We start from the raw sequence: 21,862 nt of genomic DNA, 5'->3' as shown, positions 1-21,862 counted from the left end.
ATGCCAAAATGAAATGTTAAAGTAGACAGGCGCAAGTATAAAGATTTCCCTTTGACATGAAAACCTGTAACATTTACTATAGTCTTACATTTTATACGGTCTGCATTATTGTTACGACCCGGCTCTGCTAAGAGAAGGATGTAGGTGTAGTCAGTAACAATAACCAGGTGTGTTTGAGTTAAGTGAGGGTTTTATTGGGAGTTCTCGGGTGTACAATAATCAAACAGAACCCCAAAGACACAATAATACAGAGGACCAAACAGGTAATGCCCAACAACTATACAACGTTTGACCAAATATAACAGGCAGCTTCATCTCTAGAAGGCCTTTAACTAAAGTTCAATGAAGATGAATGCAAACGCACACACAGACGGGGAAGCGAGGCCATGCAGCCTGTGGGCTGCAACAGTTATATAATTAGATACTTCACTTTAAAGCTCTAAAGTTTTGTATTTTGATCAACTATATTGTCTTACCCTCTACTTATTGATTTCTAATTTCATTTCTGCCCATTTTTATGAGACCCTCTCAACCACCAGCTATTGAAAATATCTGCTTTCACCATAAATCACATCCAGCATTCAAGTTTGCATGATCAAGTAAATAAAAAAACAAAAAAACGCTGGAGTCCACATTCATTATTGAGATTTTGATAAAGATTTCCATCTCTGTTTGGAAAAAAATGAAAATGGATTGAAACTAATTCAGTTCGTGCTCCGAGGGCAAACAACAAATATCTGGAGAAAAATGTCACCCAAAAACTAATTAAACTGGGATAGGAAATGAATTCTGATCAGAAATATCTAGTAATTGTTCCATGTTGAACAGATGGCACTGTTACAAAGAAAAGACAAGAAATACTTATTGTCTCATGGTCACATGACAGATCCTGATTATTCCGATATTCTCATTACCCTTTGAAACATTTTTTTTTGTGCAATATACAAGTGCAATTTATTTCCGTTTGAGAAAATTGACTGACCTTTTCATTGGGCAATGGGCTTGTAAGGTCCCCAGAAACCAATTTTCTCAATCAGCGTCTCTAACTGCATTTCATTGGGACCAAAAGATGAAACTCTAATTTCTGCTAAAGCCCCGACTTTGGATGAAATAATTCACCTCCACTTATTTAGTTCAGGATGAATTTGTTCAGTTCCTCACAAATAACAATGCCTCTCTCCAACTTCCAGCCTGTTTTTTTCTTTTCTCATGAATATTCTGCATTAAAATGGTTTGTAGGGATTTTAGAGCCGGCACTTGAACCAGAGTTTAACACCAGACTGACGGATATGATAAAAGTTTGCTTTCCTTTCCCTGACACAACACTTGTTTTGTCGAAGTACGTGAGCTGTCAACCGATTTCCTCTGCTATTTGCATCAGGAGTGAGACAAAATGTGGGAATTTGTTGTTATTGGATTAAGAAGCAGCAGAACATCCTCTATTACCTCCTGTAACAAGCGTGCCATTTCTAGATGTCACATTTCCCCTTCATCTCTCGGGTGGATAATCAAATAAATCTAATCTTTGTGCGTGTGTCTGTGTGTGATGCACACACGCACACGCGCACGCGCACGCACACACACACACACACACACACACACACACACACACACACACACACACACACACACACACACACACACACACACACACACACACACACACACACACACACACACACACACACACACTCACACAGGTACTATATCTGAACTTTGCAGTGTATTGTCCCTGAATATCTCTGGGCTACTGCAAACAGCCCTGATGCTGTCTCTTCCCGCGCTGCTCCTCCCCTCCTTCATCCCTCTCTCGCACTCTCCTGCGCCCACTAACTGCCACTCACACGGATAGACGCTGAAAAACACACAGATGAAGTGAAACCAAATGAAAAATGCTCGGATGAGAATGGAGAGAATAATAGCTCTGATCTGAACGAGCACACAGGCTCACACGAGGAGATTTTAAAAACACCATCACGTACTGCTAATTCAAATCATCTTGTGGTCGCAGCGCTGGATGCTGTTGGTTGTACATTCAGTGTGGCAATGACGCACCACTGCCTACACACAACAACTCTCCCATGCATGTGCGGCGTATTTACGCAAGGACTGAACACTTTTGCACTCTCTGAGGTCTCCCTCAAGCAAAGTAAACAGTTCTGTATGTCTGCTTCCTGACGATTCTAGGACAACTCGTCTGCGGACAACTTGTCCACAATACTGCAACCACGGACAACTCGTCCACAGACGGCACCCTCAGCGGACAACAGAAAATAAATCCTGTACCGTGTACTTTTACATATTATTTCTAATTGATATTTAGTGTTTCATATATCTGGTATATGTCCATATATATTTAGTATGGTATCGTACAGCTTTATATTTTCGCGAAGAATGGTCTTCTTTGCTCACATGATGCCCCCCCACCGAAACTTCAGCACTGCTGTGCGCCTCGCATGCACATTCCAGCTTGCTAATTACTGCATTCGTCATAGTTTAATCATGTTTATCATTTAAAGTCGCTATCGGAAGGTCCTCTTACATGATGCACATGACGCATCACTCAAAGCGGTCAGCTCCGAAGCGGCGTTTCCCGTTCCGACATCGAGACACTACAATGTCTTTACACTACTGCAAAGATATATTAGTCCTGAGCTACATGTCAAACGTTCTCCATTTGTAATCCTGCAGTGATTTTTTTTTTTAAACCAATGTTTAAAGTTGGCACTATTTTGACTGCCGTAATTATATTATTGTTATGCGCGCTGCGTTTGAATCACATGTAAGCTGCTGGTCCAATAGGAGAGCGCAAAACGTCCAAGATGGCGGCGCCCAAAATAGGGCTTACAGCAGTTCAGAGGAGGAAAACATGACAAAAACCTTTAATAAGCCATCAGAAATACGCAATAATGCTGAAAAAGCATGTAACGTGGCTAACACTGAGCCCTGCAGCTCGTTAACATGTCAGAACGCAGCTTCCGACATGTTAACGAGCACCTGGACGCATCACTCACCGCCGTCGTCTACGAAGTGGTATTTTAACTTTATTATTCTGTCAAATACATTAATATATCTTATATTTTTTGTGTCAGATACAATTAATAGTCCTTGCAAATGTGTTAAATATACTTCGAAATCCAATCCTTCAAATCAATAATGCTGAACCAGTTGTCCGGAATCCCGTGGATGAGTTGTCCAGATTTGCAGTTTTGTGGACGAGTTATCTGTGGACGAGTTGTCCGCGCACCCTTCCTGACCTTCCTCTCCCTTGTGCTGGCACTATCTTTTTTAGTACCTCTATTCACAATCTGCAGGTAAGAGCATGGATGGCTTTAGTCTGACCTTTACCACTGTTAGCATTTAGAAAAAAAGCTGTATAAAATGTGACGATACAAACACACTAGAAAGACAGTACCGACATGGCGAGTTGCAGTTTTACCCCCATTCAGTTTTGCCTTCCCCACTTTAACCACTCATTATCACCATTTAATTTTGTTTTTTTCGGTTGCAGTTTCTGTCTACTGCCGCTGCATTTTCACGCCTACATGCCCTTTGTTTGAAGAGGATTGTGCTGATCTTGTCCCCACAATTTTCTGTGGGTTGCAGTTTTACTTTCACTTTGATCAGCGTCAGCATGTATCATTACGGAACAGTGAACAGCAAAGCCCGAGGTTAGGAAACTATTAAGTATCTGACAAAATAATTACATTGTAATTTCCCACAAAACTGATGCTCCCACTTTGTCGAGCAGCTTTCGAGACAATCATGTTTTTCCTACATTCATGTTGTTCACCTCATCTATTTCTTGTCTCGAGGTAATGTGTGAGAAGTGAGCTCTGCCTTACATGTGAAGGAAGTGTTAATCGATATAGACTTATAGTTATAGACTCACGTGCACGAGTGTTGATGTTTGTGGTTTTCAAACATCTGAAATACTTTTAATGGTTCCTCTCACAGCGGGACAGTCCTGGTTAATGGCAAGCAATTGAGCATCATCAAAATATGATGAAGCATGTCCCTCAACACCATTCGTAGTGGCCTTCTGTGTATTTAAAAAAAAAAAAAGTGATAATTATGGTGATTTCATTGATTCACTGCAGTTACTCGACTTGAAAAAATCTTTAAACAATACTTCTCATAAAAGGTTTCACTTTTTACACAGATGATGACCCACTACATGAATACAAGACCATTACCACTCATTTCCACACATTTCCAAGCCGCAGTTGCCTAAATTGATCACATCAAAGTCGATATGTTTACAAAGAAACTGTAATTTGTCCATTAAACTGTCTTTATGTTTCGCTAGCTGACGTCATCTTCAGAAACCTGTACTCATGGGTTTCAGGGATATGGAAGACGGCATTGCTCAAGCAATAATATCAACATTTCGCCAGACAAAAAGGCAGACTTTCTCAAAGAAAGAGTATTCAAGCCACGAGAATGGCTTTAAAGGTTGTAAAACGGATTGTTGATCGTTTTTCCAGTGTGAATCAAGCTCAAGTGTACAAATGGGATCTTGCCTTGAGAATTTTTTTTCCGTGAAACTAAGATGTGACGCGACGATGTCAACAAACCTGGGTATGTTCCGCGGAATTTAAATGTTGGAACTCTGTGTTTGTATGAGTGTAACAACAAATTTCTTATTGGCAACATATTAGAGATGTCCATCAACAACTAAAACTGGGTCCTACATTTTTCATTTTTCCTGTGTGGATTCTTGCAGAATAACTTTAACCACATTTATACTAACTACATACAAAATTTCAATAAACATTTTAAATTGAGTGATGCAGAGTCAACTCACATCAGAGCCAGAAAGGTGTGGGATTTAATCTGTGCTGGGCCCTTCTCTGTGGTGTTTGCATGGTCTCTCTATGCGTACATTGCTTTTTGTCAGCTTAAAAGTAATGAAAAGTTAACTAGCGACCACAAATTCTTTGTAGATATGAATGTCAGTGTGTGTGTGACTGTCTCTCTCTGCATTTGTCTTTCAATAGATCTCACACTGACTTCACGCAAAGTCAAGTAGGATAAGCTTCAGTACACTGCAACCTTTAACTGCATAAACCAATAAGATAAATGGACAGATTTAGCACCTAGAATTCTCTCATTTCACGAATAGAATTGCTCGGTCACAGCATCGTTCTCTGGTCGTGTAGATTGTATTGTTATGATCTTCACAATGATGAGAGTTTTCACTCTTGCTGTTGCAGTATTTGGTTAAATAACTAAATTGTGATTGACACATAATCCCAAATCTTGATCAACTGACAAGAAAACTATTACAGATTAAATGGGGAATCAGGGTCCATTCCAGGCCATTGATCAACATGACTTAATCCATCCATCCATCCATCCATCCAACGAAAGATACATCCATCTATCCAACCCCTGAGGTTCCATTCATCCAGACTCGAGTCACAGGGATTGATCCAATTTCAGTCAACAGAGGGCAAATGTAAGGGTACACCTCGAACAGTCTGCCAGTCACATGAAAACATTAAAAATGACATAACCTTAAAAAAAAGTGATGGGAAAAGTGTCTGTTTGATGCGAAGAAGAGAAGTAGAAGCAACCATCAGGATATTTCAAACAAAACAAGAGAAATATCAGCCCTGTGGCATCACTACAGATACTGTCCTTGGTACGCCATGTACAAAACTGTGTCTCCATTCACCTGACTGCCAAGTTAACCTGTCATCTGCAGCCAGTCGCTAAAGTCAGCTCATGAACAACAGTTATTCATATTGTTCTGAACTTAATTATTTGCTAAGTTGAATATTTTTTTTCCCTTCAATTAATTTTGAAGATGACTATAAAAGCACTTAACACCGACACTATAGCTGCTCTTTTATGTTGTTGTATGGAGAAAACACATTCAGGTGTAGACTGTTGTTATGGTTACACTCATTTCTTTCAATGTTATCTCAAGCATGCTTTTACAAAACTGTCACTTGGCCTTGACAAATTTCTGACATCTGCTCAATTGTCTGACAAATTTGAGGAATCCTCTGGTTTTTGTTTTTGCTTTGTTTTTTTTTTTTATGAACATTTTTTAATAAAGCTAAGGTTCATTTAACTGCTCCTGGGGAGAAACATGGCCCCTCAAAAAGCAGTTAAATGAACCTCGGCACAACCTCATCATCTGTCTTTTGGCTTCTCCCCGAAACAGCTGCATCCCACCACGAACCCGCAGTGAGGAGTGATCGCAGCGAGCGAAGCAGACAGCAGGAACAGACGGCGGGGAGACGGCTGGGTGGGAAGACTGAGAAGGGAGGAATTGGCACGTGGAGAGGGGTCAATAACATCAAGACAATGGAGGAGATCAAACAGCTCAGCATTCTCTGAAATGCATGTAAGATTTAATTTCCTGGTCAAACAAGCATGGAGACATTTAGTGGCCAAGGACGAGGGCAAGAAGCCTCTAATATTGTTTCATCAGCCCCAATAACCAAAACAAACCCATATCATCTCTTTAAACTCCCTTCGAGGGATTTTGCGACACACATCCAGATGCACAAGTGACATTTACACACACTGAACACACACACACTCACATAAAGACATCAAGGCACTGCATCACTTACCCCTCTTTTCTAGAGCAAACTGACAATTTGGCTCCGTCATTTCCATGGAAACGAAGAATGGGACTGCTTGTGGAGGCATACGTCGACATGTCTAAATATACTTGCACACAGATAAACGCATGCACAGATCATCTAAATGTGGAGCAGTTTTCCTGAGTCCGAGTCTTTTTTGACTTTCTTTCAACCCCATTAGTGTGTGTGTGTGTGTGTGTGTGTGTGTGTGTGTGTGTGTGTGTGTGTGTGTGTGTGTGTGTGTGTGTGTGTGTGTGTGTGTGTGTGTGTGTGTGTGTGTGTGTGTGTCACAGCACTGCCCTAAATCTGATTGCGCAGTCACATTGATGGAACTTTTAAACTTTTTTTAGCCTTTAGTGGACAGATTGGACTTTTGTTTTTCCTCGCAGGCCAAAAATGAATAAAAAGAAGGCTTTTGCACATTATAAAAATATATTTCTCAAATGTATGTTATGTAAAAGTATAAAGATAATAAGAGATTACAATACAATGCAATTCAAATCTATAAGTGGAACATCTGTGATGGCTGCAGGCTATGTGATTTATCATCATTACAAAGTAAAATTCTCTACCTAGTTCATGGCTGCTCATTCCATTTATTGACTATTGGTTTTGTGCAAAATATCAAAACATGTAGCGTTTAACAAAAAAAAATTGAGTGAGCTTGGAGTTTAATTCCTCAAGTAATTTCGTGAGTTTCAGTAAAAAGAACGCTGCAGCCCTGTTTTATTTATGCTGCTTCCCAGACCTGACAAATTTGAGCACTTCTTCGTTGTTACAGAGAGCATTGCCCTCGGATCAAACTGAAGGATCCGAGTCTTGCTTTAAAGATGGCTTTGCGAAGTGTGACATGTTGATATAAACTCTGTTTTTATATTGTATTTACAACACATGCACATTTTTCAACTGTTGTGTTCTGCTACAATGTTGCCAGTTTACTACGTTGCACAGTTCTTGTGAATGAAATGCAGCGTAATGTTTTCATTTATACTCGACAAGAGTTAGCACAAGAACAGCTTTACCAGACCACGCTGTTGTCTGACTTGCAATGTTGAGATAAATTGGAACGTTACAAACCTGTTTTTTTTCCCCAAGGAATTGGTGTCATTCTAAGTTAGGATTCCAAGCAATGCAAGTCAATACGATGTGTGGACCGATTGAAACACAATCGTGTATCAGTCTTTGTTTCCATTCAGTATCAGAGGTGACTCATAAAACTACTTGTGTTGTTTTTGTGGTCTCAAAACTAAATTTGATTGAGTGTATTTTTCTTTTTTTTTCATGTAACATTGTATCTTGGTTTAGAGGTAAAGATCCCGAGCAATCTTATTGCTCTGTTGCAACCTTATAAATGTGTCCACACTTTGACAAAGACAACCACATTGAGCCGTCCTGTTTAAACATGGCAGCCTCATACGGTTCCAATCAAATAAAACGGCGAAGGACACGGAGAGAAACAGACACGTGACAACATGACATTCTACAATAACAACACATGGCTACCTCCTCGCTTGTCCTTCCACTTTTTTTTCCGCCTCCATGACCCCAACCTTCTCGTCTCCATCTATATTTGACTTTCATTTTGATGAGTTGAATTAAACAGTCAATCTCATCCCTCAGGGAATGACATAACCTCTCCTCTTTTCCCATTTGGCTTCCATCTTCATCCCACTCATCTCCTACTTTTCTTGAATATCAAGCATGAAAGACAGAAATCAATATTGCCCTTAACATTTAATAACATCTAACTTGTTGTTCTGTTGAGACTTAATATGACAATGTTGTTCAGGGAAAGTCAGCATCAGATAAGCCAGTCTCAGTGTGTCCTACATTTTTAACTACTTTGAGAGACTGGGCTAAAAAGGAAGTTATGTACTCGGTGTCACAGGATAATGATTGCCTGAAAGGCAATTTCATTTTTTTTTTACTTTCACTTCAGCCTGCAATGCATAAATTGTGCATCAAGTGACGACTCTGTCTCACTGGCTTCCTGTTTTGGTTTAGAGCTCAGCAGAGACTGTTTCTCAGTTTGATTTAGTGAGATGGATAATTGGAAACTTAAGATGCTGTATTTGGGCAAGTTTATTCTCTAAAAGGAAGTCTGCAGGATTTATGGGGGCATTTCAACAGAAGGTTTTCATATTTGTAATTTTATTATCATGTAATCACCTGAAACTAAGTCTATTTATTATATTACAGAAAGTTAGGTGAGCTCAAGCACATCTCATAATTAACCCACAAAGTTGCACATTAGAGCCCATTCTCTTCCACACTTTACACACATGACTGCATTATCCCATCAGCTGGCATTAGGTGCTCCAAAGACTCAGATGACACTGCCATTCTCACATTATTCTGACAATCACAATGTTACAGACCAGCACAATTCCATTGCACACTTTACAGGACACCTACTCCGTCATTGTCAACCAGTGAAAAGACACAGGACAACTCACCCACTTTTGATTGCAGGGATTTAAAGGAAACAAAAAACAGACATGCACAAATCTTAAGGACTCTATATCATCTCCTCTTTCCACTGTTACAACCCCTGTGCACCCTGCAGCACATGTTCTGTAATGTTCTTCCTGCTTATTATAGCTTGCGCTCTTTTAAAACCAAACACACACAAAGAGCCAAAAATGCTTTGGGACCACCATGAAATTACAGGTTGTCACACACCCAACCTCAACTAGCTAGATAACAAGGCGATTGCACAGTGAAGTTCACTTGAACAAGATTTCCTTCAATGAATTTCCAACCCCCCGGTCCTCAGGTACAGGACTCTGAGGGACTTGGTGTTGCCAAAAATAAAAAAGCTGGACAGCAAAATGTGAACAAAAATGATAAAATATGCATCAGAAAATAGAACCAAAGCAGCAAAAAAAAAAAAAAAGGCTGATTGTGACTGAAAAGCACATTGGTGAAGAATCAAGGAAACAGATTCAGAGATGAGCTCTGAAGCAGCAGCTGCCGGTCAAAGCTCATCGAGGGTGCAGTTACATCTGGGCGTGGAAAAATAAATGCCACTTATCCATCAGAGTCAATTTTACATGTTTTTATCCTCATCATAACCATTTCTTGACTGATGTACCCGGTAAATAAAGGTCAATATTACGCCCAATGTTATACACAAATGATTCTAATGGGTTTGGACCAACACAGCAGTACCAACAGTAAACTGTGTCTCACAGCCGGCGACACTCAGAACACCTGACTGATTAGAACTTTTGGAGGTATTACGGATGGTAAAAGAAACATGGTTTGAAATGGACGCCTTCGTTTTCATGCATACTGAATAACAATTATATTGGGGCCTAATGTGTTGCTTATGGTCCAAAAAAACATAAAACAAGATAACAATACAAATGAACCGACAAATCACATGCAGAGGATATTCATGGCCACTGCAGGTTCCATCACAGGTTTAGACAGAGAATGGGAAACAAAATCATAAATACTGGGACCAATACGATGACTATGCTTCAATTTATGAGTACTGTTGGTTACATTTTTCTTTTGCTTAGAGTTTGATCTATAATAAGGCAGTTTACTTAAACACAAATAATAGCATTAACATTGTAATAAAAAGGTCGAAAAAAAAAAAATCCCAAATGTGTCAAGCTGAAAAATATTCAGGCAGAATTTCCACTGCTTTTCAACCTCATCAATAATTTGTTTATCTAGAGTTTGTGTGTTTCCGACTGAGAAACAAGAACAATTTAAACCAAGCCGACACAGGGCCATTAGTTATGGTCCTATCGCGCATGTATCATGGTGCGTGTGTGTGTGTGTGTGTGTGTGTGTGTGTGTCTGACAGGCTGCAGCTGTGGCATTGGTTAGTGCTCCCTGTGATTAAATCATAAATAATTAAAGCTTTGAAAGACACAGATCGAGAGAGAGGAAGCGAGGGAGAGAAAGGAGACGAGGGAAGACAGGAGTAAGTGTAATTACATTCTCTGGGGGTGTTCATTTGATTGTTGAAACAAACTCCGTGCTAATGCATTTGTGCTGAGGAGCGACAGTTCATGTCACTCAATTTCTTTCTTTCTGTAGAAGTGATCACGGGCAACTGGTGTTTCGCAAGAGCCTAAAAATACATCCTTGATTAAAATAACTTTCTTTCAAAGTAAAGCATTACGAGCAAAGTAAATAGGGATGCAGAAAAAAATTATTCCGATATCTTATTAATTAACACATATCTGTCTTATTGTATCACTGCTGTGACACATTGATTGTGCTGTCAGTTTAATGTCAGCTTGACTCCATTACTTCTGCTGAAGATAATTCAAGAGACACACATAGTATTTTAAGCGTCGTATTATAAGCTGCAAGCACTCTCAAGGGGATACACTTAAAGCAGTCATGCAGAACTCGGCATCCCTCCAATACCTAGAGTTCCACGAGAAATGGATTTATGAACTAATGACAAAGACATGGACAGTAGAGAATATGTCACAGCCACTGCAGATGCAGAGTAATACTGCAAACAGTAAAGCTAACTTGAATGGGTTTGCTGTATAATTCATTATATAAGAGTAATTAGTCACTCGGATGTGGCTGGCATATGTAGTAGTGTTAAAGTATGACAGTCATTTTAGTTTTTGGGGAAATGCTGCAGGAAACATTAAATGGGGGATGAGAAGGATGCCTTTTTACTTCTGCCAAGGAGGTTATAAAATCACCTGCGTTTAGATGTCTGTTTGTCTGTCTGACTGTTCACAAGATATCTCAGAAACTAATCAAAATTGGTACACAAGTGCATTTGGATCAAAGGAAGGAAGGATTAAATTTTGGTGGTGATCCGGATCAAATCCTGGACCTGAGATGTGGAAAATGTGTCACTTCCCTGTATCCATGTCTGCCCTTGGCAGAGGTCATCTGTGATTGCTCTCTTTTCTATGTGACATTTTCTTTCAAAGAGAAGTTGGTGTAGGGCACCATTAACATTTAACTCATAAAACACATAGAGATGAAAAATATTTTCAAAATAAGGTTTAGCGCAAACCACAAGGGTAACTGCTTTCATAGTTGTACACTATATATAAAGCCTTACCGGATATGACTTTTATTACAGCTGTTAGGATTGATATCGGTTATATTGTGGAAAACTTTCAAAGTCAGCTTGAAACCCAAAATCAATACTTGACATGGGCCAAAGCATGAGGCGTGTAACATTTTGAAAGCCTGTGTTCTTCAACATACTTTCTTAATCAGATGTTCTTTCTTACTTTCTTTTTCTTCTTTGCCTAAACCAAAATGTACTTTGTGCCACATTTTCATCTGCAGGTAAGCTGTCTTCATTAAAACACCGACACGTTGGCTCGCTGCTCGCATGTCGACGCTCTCATAGAGCCTGTGCCAGTCAAATCACAGCCAAAGTATGAAACACAGCAGTTGTGTAACAGCGACTCCCCTCACGCCTCTCCATCCCCTCACCTCCCACATGAGCACTTCATCCGAGGAAGCGTGCGTCACAGCTTTGGACGGAGCTGGTTAATGCTCGATATTTTACCCAGTATCTAAATCCTGAAGTTTTGCCAGTCGGCGGTCGTCTCTTGATGTTACACTTCTCTTTTCTCACTCCTTCACTTGCCATCTTTTCCCTGTGTCTCTCCTGTTGCATCTCTAACTTTTTGAATACAAACCGCCTCCTTTGCTCGCATCTCTTTTCTGATTTATCTGCTGACAAAGCAAAAACTCTAGCGTCTGTTTTTCACTCTGCTCATTCTTTCTTTCCACCCTCATTCTGCATCCCTCATCCCTCCACTTCTCATTCTTTGTCCTTTTTTCCCTTTTATTTATTTGCCTCTCCTGACTGTGCCCATACTTCAGCCATTACTTTTTCACATTTACTCCTGCAGGAAAACCCAACAGCTGCTTATGTGACTGTGCTGCTAATCTTAAGGATACTAACTCAGACTGTAATACCAGACACCCTCTGAATTTACAAGCTGCACTCACTTATAGGCTTCAACTTCAGCCTTAGATATTTCTGCAACACTCTGAACTGCTGCTGTAATTAATGCACCTGGGAAGTTATGAACATACCATTTGGGAGATTTACCAGTTGTAAAAAAGAGATAATGTCCTTAAAATACACTTTAATGGTAACTACCACTGTCATCACTCATATGCAGATTATTTCTTAGATTGTATCACGCTTGCAAAGTCAATAAAAATCACAAATAAAAATGATGCTGAGTTTGAACTGCTGGGTTTGAATTGTCAACGGTTTGAACCGTCGACAATGAGAAAACCTCAGGTTCATATGTAAATTATGTGCGTTCTTCATGAATGTGTTTGGATATTCCAGTTACTTGGTGAATGTATTTGTGTGTGATTCTTCCTGGGCGGGACTGGCAACCTGTTCAGGATTGAACTTAAAATGGATTTAATGTAGAGAACACAAAAGTTTTGGAAACATTAACCTCACCACTCTCATTATCAAGTTCACCTATGCCTGATTGCTATGCACAAATATGTTGTCGATAATAACAAAGATCATTATAATGCACATACAAAGTGATACAAAGGGAATGCTGGCTTTTAAGCATTGGAGACAAATTGTGGAATCGACACTGTTGGTTGTCTGATAAGACAAACATAAGAAGTTGTACTTTTTGTTTTCTTTGAAAAATGCCTGAAAACTTTAAAGACGCTTTGTTGGCTGGGATTGAAATAAGCGGTGAAAGAGCTGAGAGACAAATTGTTAATGAATCACATGCGACTTCAAACAGACACAAAAAGGGGAAAAACAAAAAGGAGGAACAAATAAAACAAGCTGTCACAGTTACACTGACGAAAATCCTTTCAGAGACAAGAAGAGATGGGAGATTATCTTTGAGAGCAGTGAAGAAAGAATTAGCAAACAGAAAGACACTGATACATAGATCATCAAATGAGTTTACGGAGCTATAGCGGGGAGCTATGCACCAACACAAACACAGCAGCGACATGCCTTATCGGGTAGTGCTGGAGCTGAGAGGGATTTGAGGCAATATCGCTACTCCCAGATAGAAAAACATATCTCCAAGTGCTTCATCTCCATGGTGGGGATGATGAAAGAAGATACAGGACAAAGTAATCGAGGCCCGGTAGCTCTAATATGAGCAGTCACCGGGGAGCCGAGCCGGAGGTGAAACTTTGCTGCTTTTCGATCTTGCAGACATTACAAGCTACTCCCTGAGGAGGAGCCATTTCACAGCTCCCTTGGTTTGGAAGACAGGAAAAGAGAGGAATCAAGAGCAAAACAGGTATTCATCGGAAGCTTTCACAAAATTATCCTGGAGCTTTTCACACGCTTTGGTCCATTAACTGCAAGTCACCAATATTTTACAACCATTCATACCATAACAGTCCAGATGGATTCTGTACTTTCCAGGCTTATGCTGCTTTCCATTTCACCTCGTGTGGAAATTACCTAAAAAAAAACCTCAAACCAGTTCTAACAAGAAATACATTTAGAGATCAGCATTTTGAGAACAAAGGACGCCCTGCTGCACTGAAGGACTACAGGCCGGTGGCACTGACCTCTCATATTATGAAGGTCATGGAGAGACTTGTCCTGGCACACCTCAGACCGCTGGTGTGACCATCGCAAGACCCCCTGCAGTTTGCATATCAGCCCCATGTTGGGGTTGATGATGCAATCATCTACCTGCTGCAGAAGGCGTATTCCTCCCTGGACAGACCCAACTCCTCAGTCAGAATCATGTTCTTCGACTTCTCCAGCGCCTTCGACACGATCCAGCCCAGACTGCTGAAGGCCAAGCTGAAGAACATGCAGGTTGGTGCTCCCCTCATCACTTGGGTGGACGACTATCTGACGGGCAGACCGCAGTTTGTGAGATTACAGAACTGTGTGTCTGGTCGTCTGATCAGTAACGTCGGGGCCCCCCAGGGAACTGTGCTGTCCCCCTTCCTCTTCACCACATACACATCTGACTTTAAGTACTGCACTGAGTCGTGTCATCTGCAAAAATTCTCTGATGACACGGCCATTGTGGGGTGTGTTGAGGGCGGGGGGGAGGTGGAGTACAGGGTCCTGGTTGACCGATTTGTGAAGTGGTGTGGGGAGAACCACCTGTTGCTGAACGTGGAGAAGACGAGGGAGATGGTGGTGGACTTCAGGAGGAACAAGCCCCTGCCCTCTCCAGTCAGCATCAGTGGGAAGGACGTGGACTTGGTGGACTCCTATAAGTACCTGGGTGTCACACTGGACAATAAACTGGACTGGTCCACCAACATACAGGCCATCTACAAGAAGGGCCTGAGCCGGCTTTACTTCCTGAGGAGGCTCAGGTCCTTTAATGTCTGCAACAAGATGCTGCAGATGTTCTATCAGTCTGTCGTTGCAAGCACCATCTTCTTTGCTGCGGTGTCCTGGGGTGCGGGCATCAAGGCAAAGGACGCCAACAGACTGAACAAACTGATCAGGAAGGCAGAGTCTGTTGTTGGCTCCAAGCTTGTCACCCTGGAGGAGGTGGTGGAGGACAGGATGCTGGCAAAACTGCTAGCAATCATGGACAATCCCTCCCACCCCCTCCACAAAACACTGGACAAGCTGAAGAGCAGCTTCAGCAAGAGACTGATTCAACCCCGCTGCTCGAAGGAACGCTACAGGAAGTCGTTCCTCCCCACGGCAATAAGACTTTTTAACACGTCTACCTCCGTCAGAGCCTCATTATAGCTACTCACGCTCATTTCTTAAGTTATGTCCTACCCAGATATTTTCATATTTGTATATTAGTATATTTTTATTCCCTACTTTTTATATTCTATTCCATTGTATTTTATAAACCAGAATGCTGCAACAAAACAATTTCCCTTCAGGGATTAATAAAGTCATCTATCTATCTATCTATCTATCTATCTATCTATCTATCTATCTATCTATCTATCTATCTATCTATCTATCTATCTATCTATCTATCTATCTATCTATCTATCTATCTATCTATCTATCTATCTATCTATCTATCTATCTATCTATCTATCTATCTATCACAAAACTCTAATGTTGTTTTAGAGTTTAAACTCCCCCGAACCATGATGGCACTAAATTCAGCTTATATTTTTCACAACATGCTGTAAGAATTAGTTTAAGTCACTTGCTCTGCACTTGATGACATGGAAAGTAAAAGTATGCTCCTTTCATAACACAGTGAATATAAAATGTAATTTCAGGGACCTGCAGAGGAATCTATTTGCTCGCAACCCACATCTCAATTATCTTAAAGAATGAAATGGTTTTCAAAGTCATCTACCGACAAGAACTCAGTCAATGGTAATAGTTTTCACCTGGATTCAACTCATTTATTTGATCATCACAAGGATGTGACCCTGATAAGTCAAACATTTAATGTACATCCTTTTTGCTGCAGCTCGTTACCTTGACGTCAACATCACTGTAGTATAAAAGACTCTTTGAAAGTGTCTTTCGGAATTCAGGCAATTCTTCAAGTCTTTTCAAATGTACTTTCAATGTGTAAGAACTTTACAAATCACTGTGTCAAATGTCCTTGCATTACGTCTGTTGGTGCTTCTTTTCATCTCACCAAAATCTCCCTGTGCACTCCTTTCTCCTTCGCACATGCCCGCACTCTCCTCCTGTCCATGCTTCCCTCCCTCTTTTCATCTTTTCTCCTCCTCACATCTGCCATCTGTCCCCCTTCCCTCCTCTTGTCGCCTCCCCGGCTCATGCTCCCCCACTGAGAGAGGAGCTGACATAATGTGGCAACATGGTAGGATTGCTGGACCACCCCTTACCAGACTGGCAAAGATCACCTATACTAAAGACCTCATTAGCTCCTGGCAAGACCAGCAGCAGAGAGAGGGGATATGTAGTGTAAAATCACACACACACACACACACACACACACACACACACACACACACACACACACACACACACACACACACACACACACACACACACACACACACACACACACACACACACACACACACACACACACACACACACACTCTCTCTCTCTCTCTCTCTCTCTAGGCAAAACAAGTGTATACTCTTGTCAGAAGAGTTTGTATTTGTTTTTCTAGCATCTGTGCATGTGTCAGTTTTGTCTTTTTTTTTTTTTGCCTGTGTGTTTGTCTGTAACACTTGTGTGTAACTGCGTGTCTGTTTTATAACCTTTGTGCATTGCGATAGAATACCTTCACACCCTCGGCCCCGACAGATGCTGTGGCAGCAACTGTTGCGCTGTGCCTCCCGCTCGCTGGGTATTGGCCTCCAGCCCAATCATAGACAAACACAACCACAATACCCTGCATAGTCACACTCAGTCGCAGGCGCCCGCACCTGATTTGTGCCTCATAATTCATACAACCATAGCCAGAGGGCCTGACCGGGATTGAGGAGGCAGGCGAGTAAAAGACGGGGTTCGGGGTGGAAGAGGAAAATGGACTGGGCTTATTAAGAACAGATGTATTTACTGATACATTTAATTGCCATCTGAGGTTCCACTTTATTGATCTGCCTTTCTGTGGCCTTCCGTCCATTACCACCCTCTTTTCCTCTACCTCTCTCTCCCTCTCCATGCTGCCTGAGTTGTGGTGTCAGATCCCTCATCCATATTCAGCGCTGAGGCCATCTGTGTGTCTCCAATATGCATGGACCAGCCTGTCGGAGACTCACAGCCAAGCTCACAGCCAGCCAGTGTTAAAAGAGAATGTTGGTGTCATTTTGAGTTAAAGTACAGCCCATTTAGTACTTCTGTCTTTGCATTTTGCAAAGCATGTCACATTGAATTATTGTTTTCGTTTTTTTGGCGCTTCGATCAAACGTAGCAGGAAAAAACTGAAGAAATCCCGACGATTCTGTCAATTTTTAAGCCCCTCTGCAGTTGACAACCATGCCCTGAAACAAGATGTGACAAAATCAGTGCAGCGACATTTGATTTCCTCATCCACAGTTGCGTCAGGTGGTTGTCTTGTGTCAAGGAGGACAACAAGGATTGGCATAAAGTTTTGTTCACATAAAAAAAAAATACTGACATCACATCATTTATTTAGTCAAAGAAATATCCTTTAATCGAGTGAAGGGTTTCTAAATCTTAGTATGTATGGGAAAATACTTCAGAACTTCATACGAAAGAAAATGACAGCTGGACTCACGGTTCAAAGCCATTTCTGAAATTCTATAACAAGTAACTGAATGACTGTAAGAGTGAAAGAAAAGGAGCCCTGATCGCCCGTGCAGAATCTTGTGCATAGAATATGGCCCTTGCTGCCACAGCATCCGCCACTTAATCTCTGCTAATTGTGACTCGGTACAATAGCACGGCTTCTCTATTTTTCAACGACGTCACACAATAAAGACATATGCACAGAGGCACATATCCTACAAAATTGCACCAGAACAGAAGTGAAAGCAGCTACGTGTCCTTATACGTATGTGCTGTTTCCTAAAACTATGGAAAAAGGGTATTTGTTTCCTCCCTTCTATCACTATGCTCCAATCATTGGCCCCACACAGTTTATTTATCTTTGCGTTCCCACTTTTCACCCAGAAAAAAAAACGAAACAACTATTTTCCTGCCCTCTAACTTCTCTGCCGTCCATTTTACTCTTTCGCCTATTTTGATTTTTCTCCATCTCCCTGCCGGTTCAACACGTACCCACTCTTCTTGTTATGAAGCCAATTAGTGTAACTGAAATAGTTTCCATGGCGACAGAGGTGCTAATAATAACAGACACCCCCACAGCAAGGGCTGGTGAAGAACACATACGACACTCACACATATAGACACACACACGCACACACACACACACAGACGGAGAAACATATAGTACATATTTAACACAGGAGAGCTTTTCGCAGCATGGATTATTGTGTATCCTTCTAAGCCTTACTGATTCAATAAAAGAAAGAAAAGTGTACATGCAGTGCATAATGTATGAAACGTGCCGATGTTGGTTTGATGTTAAGTGAACTTGATGTTCATTCTGACATGTCATTTAAACTAATCATACTTTATCTATATTTCCTTGGGGAAATGTCTTTTGTTCAACATTGACCAATCATATTTCTAGGATGCAGAGGTGTAGCCACATTGCGGCGCTCCGCGGAGGTGGTAGTGGTCAGGGGTCTTGCTCAGGGAGCCACAGTGGTGACACGTCAAGTGTGAGTCACCTGTGAACTCCAAATCCCAAATCCACTTCTCCAACCTCTCGGGCCATCACTGCCCAGAGTGTTGGAAGAGTGTTCTGTTTCTCTTCATAAACTATTCATGTAATTCGTGTGAATACACAAGTAGAAAAAAAACCCCATAATTTTACTGAAGCATAAATACAGACGTTGTAAAATTAAAAAGACATGTATTGTCCTATAATAAAACCAATATGCTTATGAGATATGCTCAGTCTATGCATTCAGGAACTGTGTCTAAAAATAAGTGGCGTGGTTCTATGACTATCAGCCCCATTTTCCTGGAGGCTTGCATGTGTTAAGCGGGAGGTGATGCACAAATGTTTTTGTACTGAAGACTGAGCTTAACAGACAACAAACATTCATGTAGTTTGAACATGCGTCTGTGTCGATGTGTCTACTAGAACACGCAAAACATTCAGAGGAGTTCATGTCAATGCATCATTTTCTTACCAAGTTTCAAAAAAGTCAACTCACCCTCCAGCAAAAACGGCTCACTTGTTTTAGTTTTCATTTTGTTTATTTTCCCACCAAACTGACTCTTTGACAGATCATCTCCTAAATTATGATTGTTATCCAGTTTTCTCTTATTTGTTGGTGTTTAGCTCCCCAATTCCTTTTTTGTTAAAAAATAATAATAATTTAAAAAAAAGTCTCCCTTTTTCTTCCTCAACAATTTAAACAAAGACATTGCAATGCAATCTGTTTGTGTGATCACTCAATTCAGAACTCTTTACTTTTTGAATGATCCTCTTTATGCACAGAGTTGGTCAGTTACATGGTGCGGAGGAAACTGGCGGGCCGGGAAGTGCATCAGTCACCAAACAATTATCTTGTAAGAGGGTCACTGATATCAATGCACAGTCACGGAAGAAACACTGCCTGTTCTCTGCAGTTCTCCAGAGAGAGAAACCATATCAAGCGTTTTTTTTTTCTCTCTGAACAGTGAGTGTCAAAATGTTGAATAGTTGAGGCTTTGACTTCAGTTCTGATTGGTTTTTGGATGATGTTTTGCTGACAGACTGACTGAGTCCGCTTGCGTGCTTTGTCAAAATTGCCTAAACAGATTTAGACGTCGATGTCGTTCAATAAGTTGTAACTGAGGGAGTCAATAGCTTGTGGTCTGTAATCCAAAGAGCTTCATGGATGGGATTACAAAACAAACTAACGAGCCATAGCATTGCGATAGCGGCATGTCATTGCAAGTGTCGTAATGATTTTTCAGAGGTTTTTTTCTGAAATTGCTGAGTGAGACAGTGTCTGACATGATTCATTTTTTATTTTCTCTGTTTTGCGCTGTGGATTTAGGCTTTTGGTCCATTACTTCCAGTAGATGAGTGAAATTTTAAGGTGGTGTCAAAACAAGATGTGCTGTAATTGATTGAAATCACTCATTAAACAATGAAGAACAGTGGAATCTGTGCTTTCACCTCCTATGACAACCCATAGGAGAGCTGTTTATTACATCCACCGCGAATAGAGGTAATGCGCTTTTTGTTGGAAAATGAAAAGGCGACCAATGCGGCTCAATTTCAGGAGAAGATAAAGTTTCTGTCACGCTTCAGAGCCCCTCCAGAATTTCTTTTAGCCAACTGGGTTCATATTAAGAACAATGAACACACTGATGGGCATGCTAATGACAGTTTAATATCGTCTGTGTCTGTTTTATCAAGCCTGCTTCGGATCTCATTGCTAAACTCCCACATCTATAATATCTCTATTCAGGAGTGGCTCACCCAGGGACCCTTTGCTTTTTAGTGCTATTTCTAGTGTGAAGATCTCTAAGGCTATAAAAGCTATTGATCTAAAAAAAAAAAAAAAAATCACCTCGGTCTGACAGCTCAGAGCCAAAGCTTTTAAAGGTGGTGGCCATTTATATTGTCGAGTGAACTGCAAATATTTTTAACCCAAGACTTTAGCCTTTGAGCTCCTGTCTTTATTAAAAAATCGGCACCCACTGCATGCACGGCATAAAACCATCATTTCCACACCTCCCACCCTTGATTGGATTCTCAAATATGACATTAATTTCTAATTGAGGCTGACTGAATATTAATTCTTCATTTAGCATGAAGCCTCAGTTATCGCAACATTGAAGGAGCGCCGGCATGTTGGAAATGGTTCAGGAGCTGCAACGTAGCTGAAGAAAGACCTACTGTGACCGCGGTGGACATAACAAATGAACCTTCACGTATCTATGAGGTTTTTTTTTCTTTTCTTTCAGTTTTCAGAGCAGCAACAGAAAAACATGCGATTGTATGCAGACGGTCCGTATACCTTCTGGCCATTCGATTTTAATTTTGATGTCGGAGAATGAAAAACCGGAAACAATCCGATTTTCGTTTTTTGATTGGATATTGGGAAACAAAAAACGGCAGACGGCTTGTCTCCCGTTTTTCGTTTTTAACTTGAAAATCTAAAAATGGAAATCGGATGGTTTCCGGTTTCCCAATATGCGTTTCTGAAACAAAATTTGGGAAATAAAATCCAACTGTAATTCTTTATTTCAAGTTTGAGTTGCCGGAAAACCGGAAGTCGAGTTTCTTCTTCGCTTGATGGGAGAGTAAACAAAGGTGCATTATGTTGCTGCCCCCTTCAGTCTGCCTGTGAGCAGAACCACACGCCCCCACCCACCCACTGACCATCGGCACCCCCGTCCCGCCCAGTCCGCTGCCCCGGGACTTTTGAACGTGGTCCGAGCTCTTTAAAGGATGGAGTCATTTGTTTTGTTTCGTGGTGGGAAAAGAGTTAGCAAAGACAGTTTCTGGAGTTCCAGAGTGGGCGGCGAACGAAAAATGAGGTAATGCAACATTTGATCTCAAGCAAAATCTGATTTAGGTTATGAATTATATTGTGTGCTTTTATATGCACTTACAGAGAAATCTTGAATTATGGCCTGTATTATCCTTTATTCTCTTCAGTTGCTTCTTTTTGTTCTCACATGTAAGTCAAAGAGCTGAAGACGGCCGTCTCCAGGATGTCATTCAAAAAAATAGATGACCTGAAGCAGGCTGCTGAGAGCAGAAGCCTCCACTTCAACAGCAGCATCCATGCCGTGAAGGGTCTGGATGCTGCCCTGGATTACATT

At 41.0% G+C, this 21,862-nt stretch overlaps 1 protein-coding gene across 1 annotated transcript in view; it reads right to left on the bottom strand.

The window, feature by feature from the left end:
- Nucleotides 1-21,862, bottom strand: part of pde2a (phosphodiesterase 2A) — a 172,912-nt gene that overhangs the window by 64,561 nt on the left and 86,489 nt on the right. The window lies entirely within an intron of this gene.

The sequence above is a fragment of the Blennius ocellaris genome, assembly GCF_963422515.1.
Source record: "Blennius ocellaris genome assembly, chromosome: 2".
NCBI lineage: Eukaryota > Metazoa > Chordata > Actinopteri > Blenniiformes > Blenniidae > Blennius > Blennius ocellaris.
This window is presented reverse-complemented; position numbering and strand designations above follow the sequence as displayed.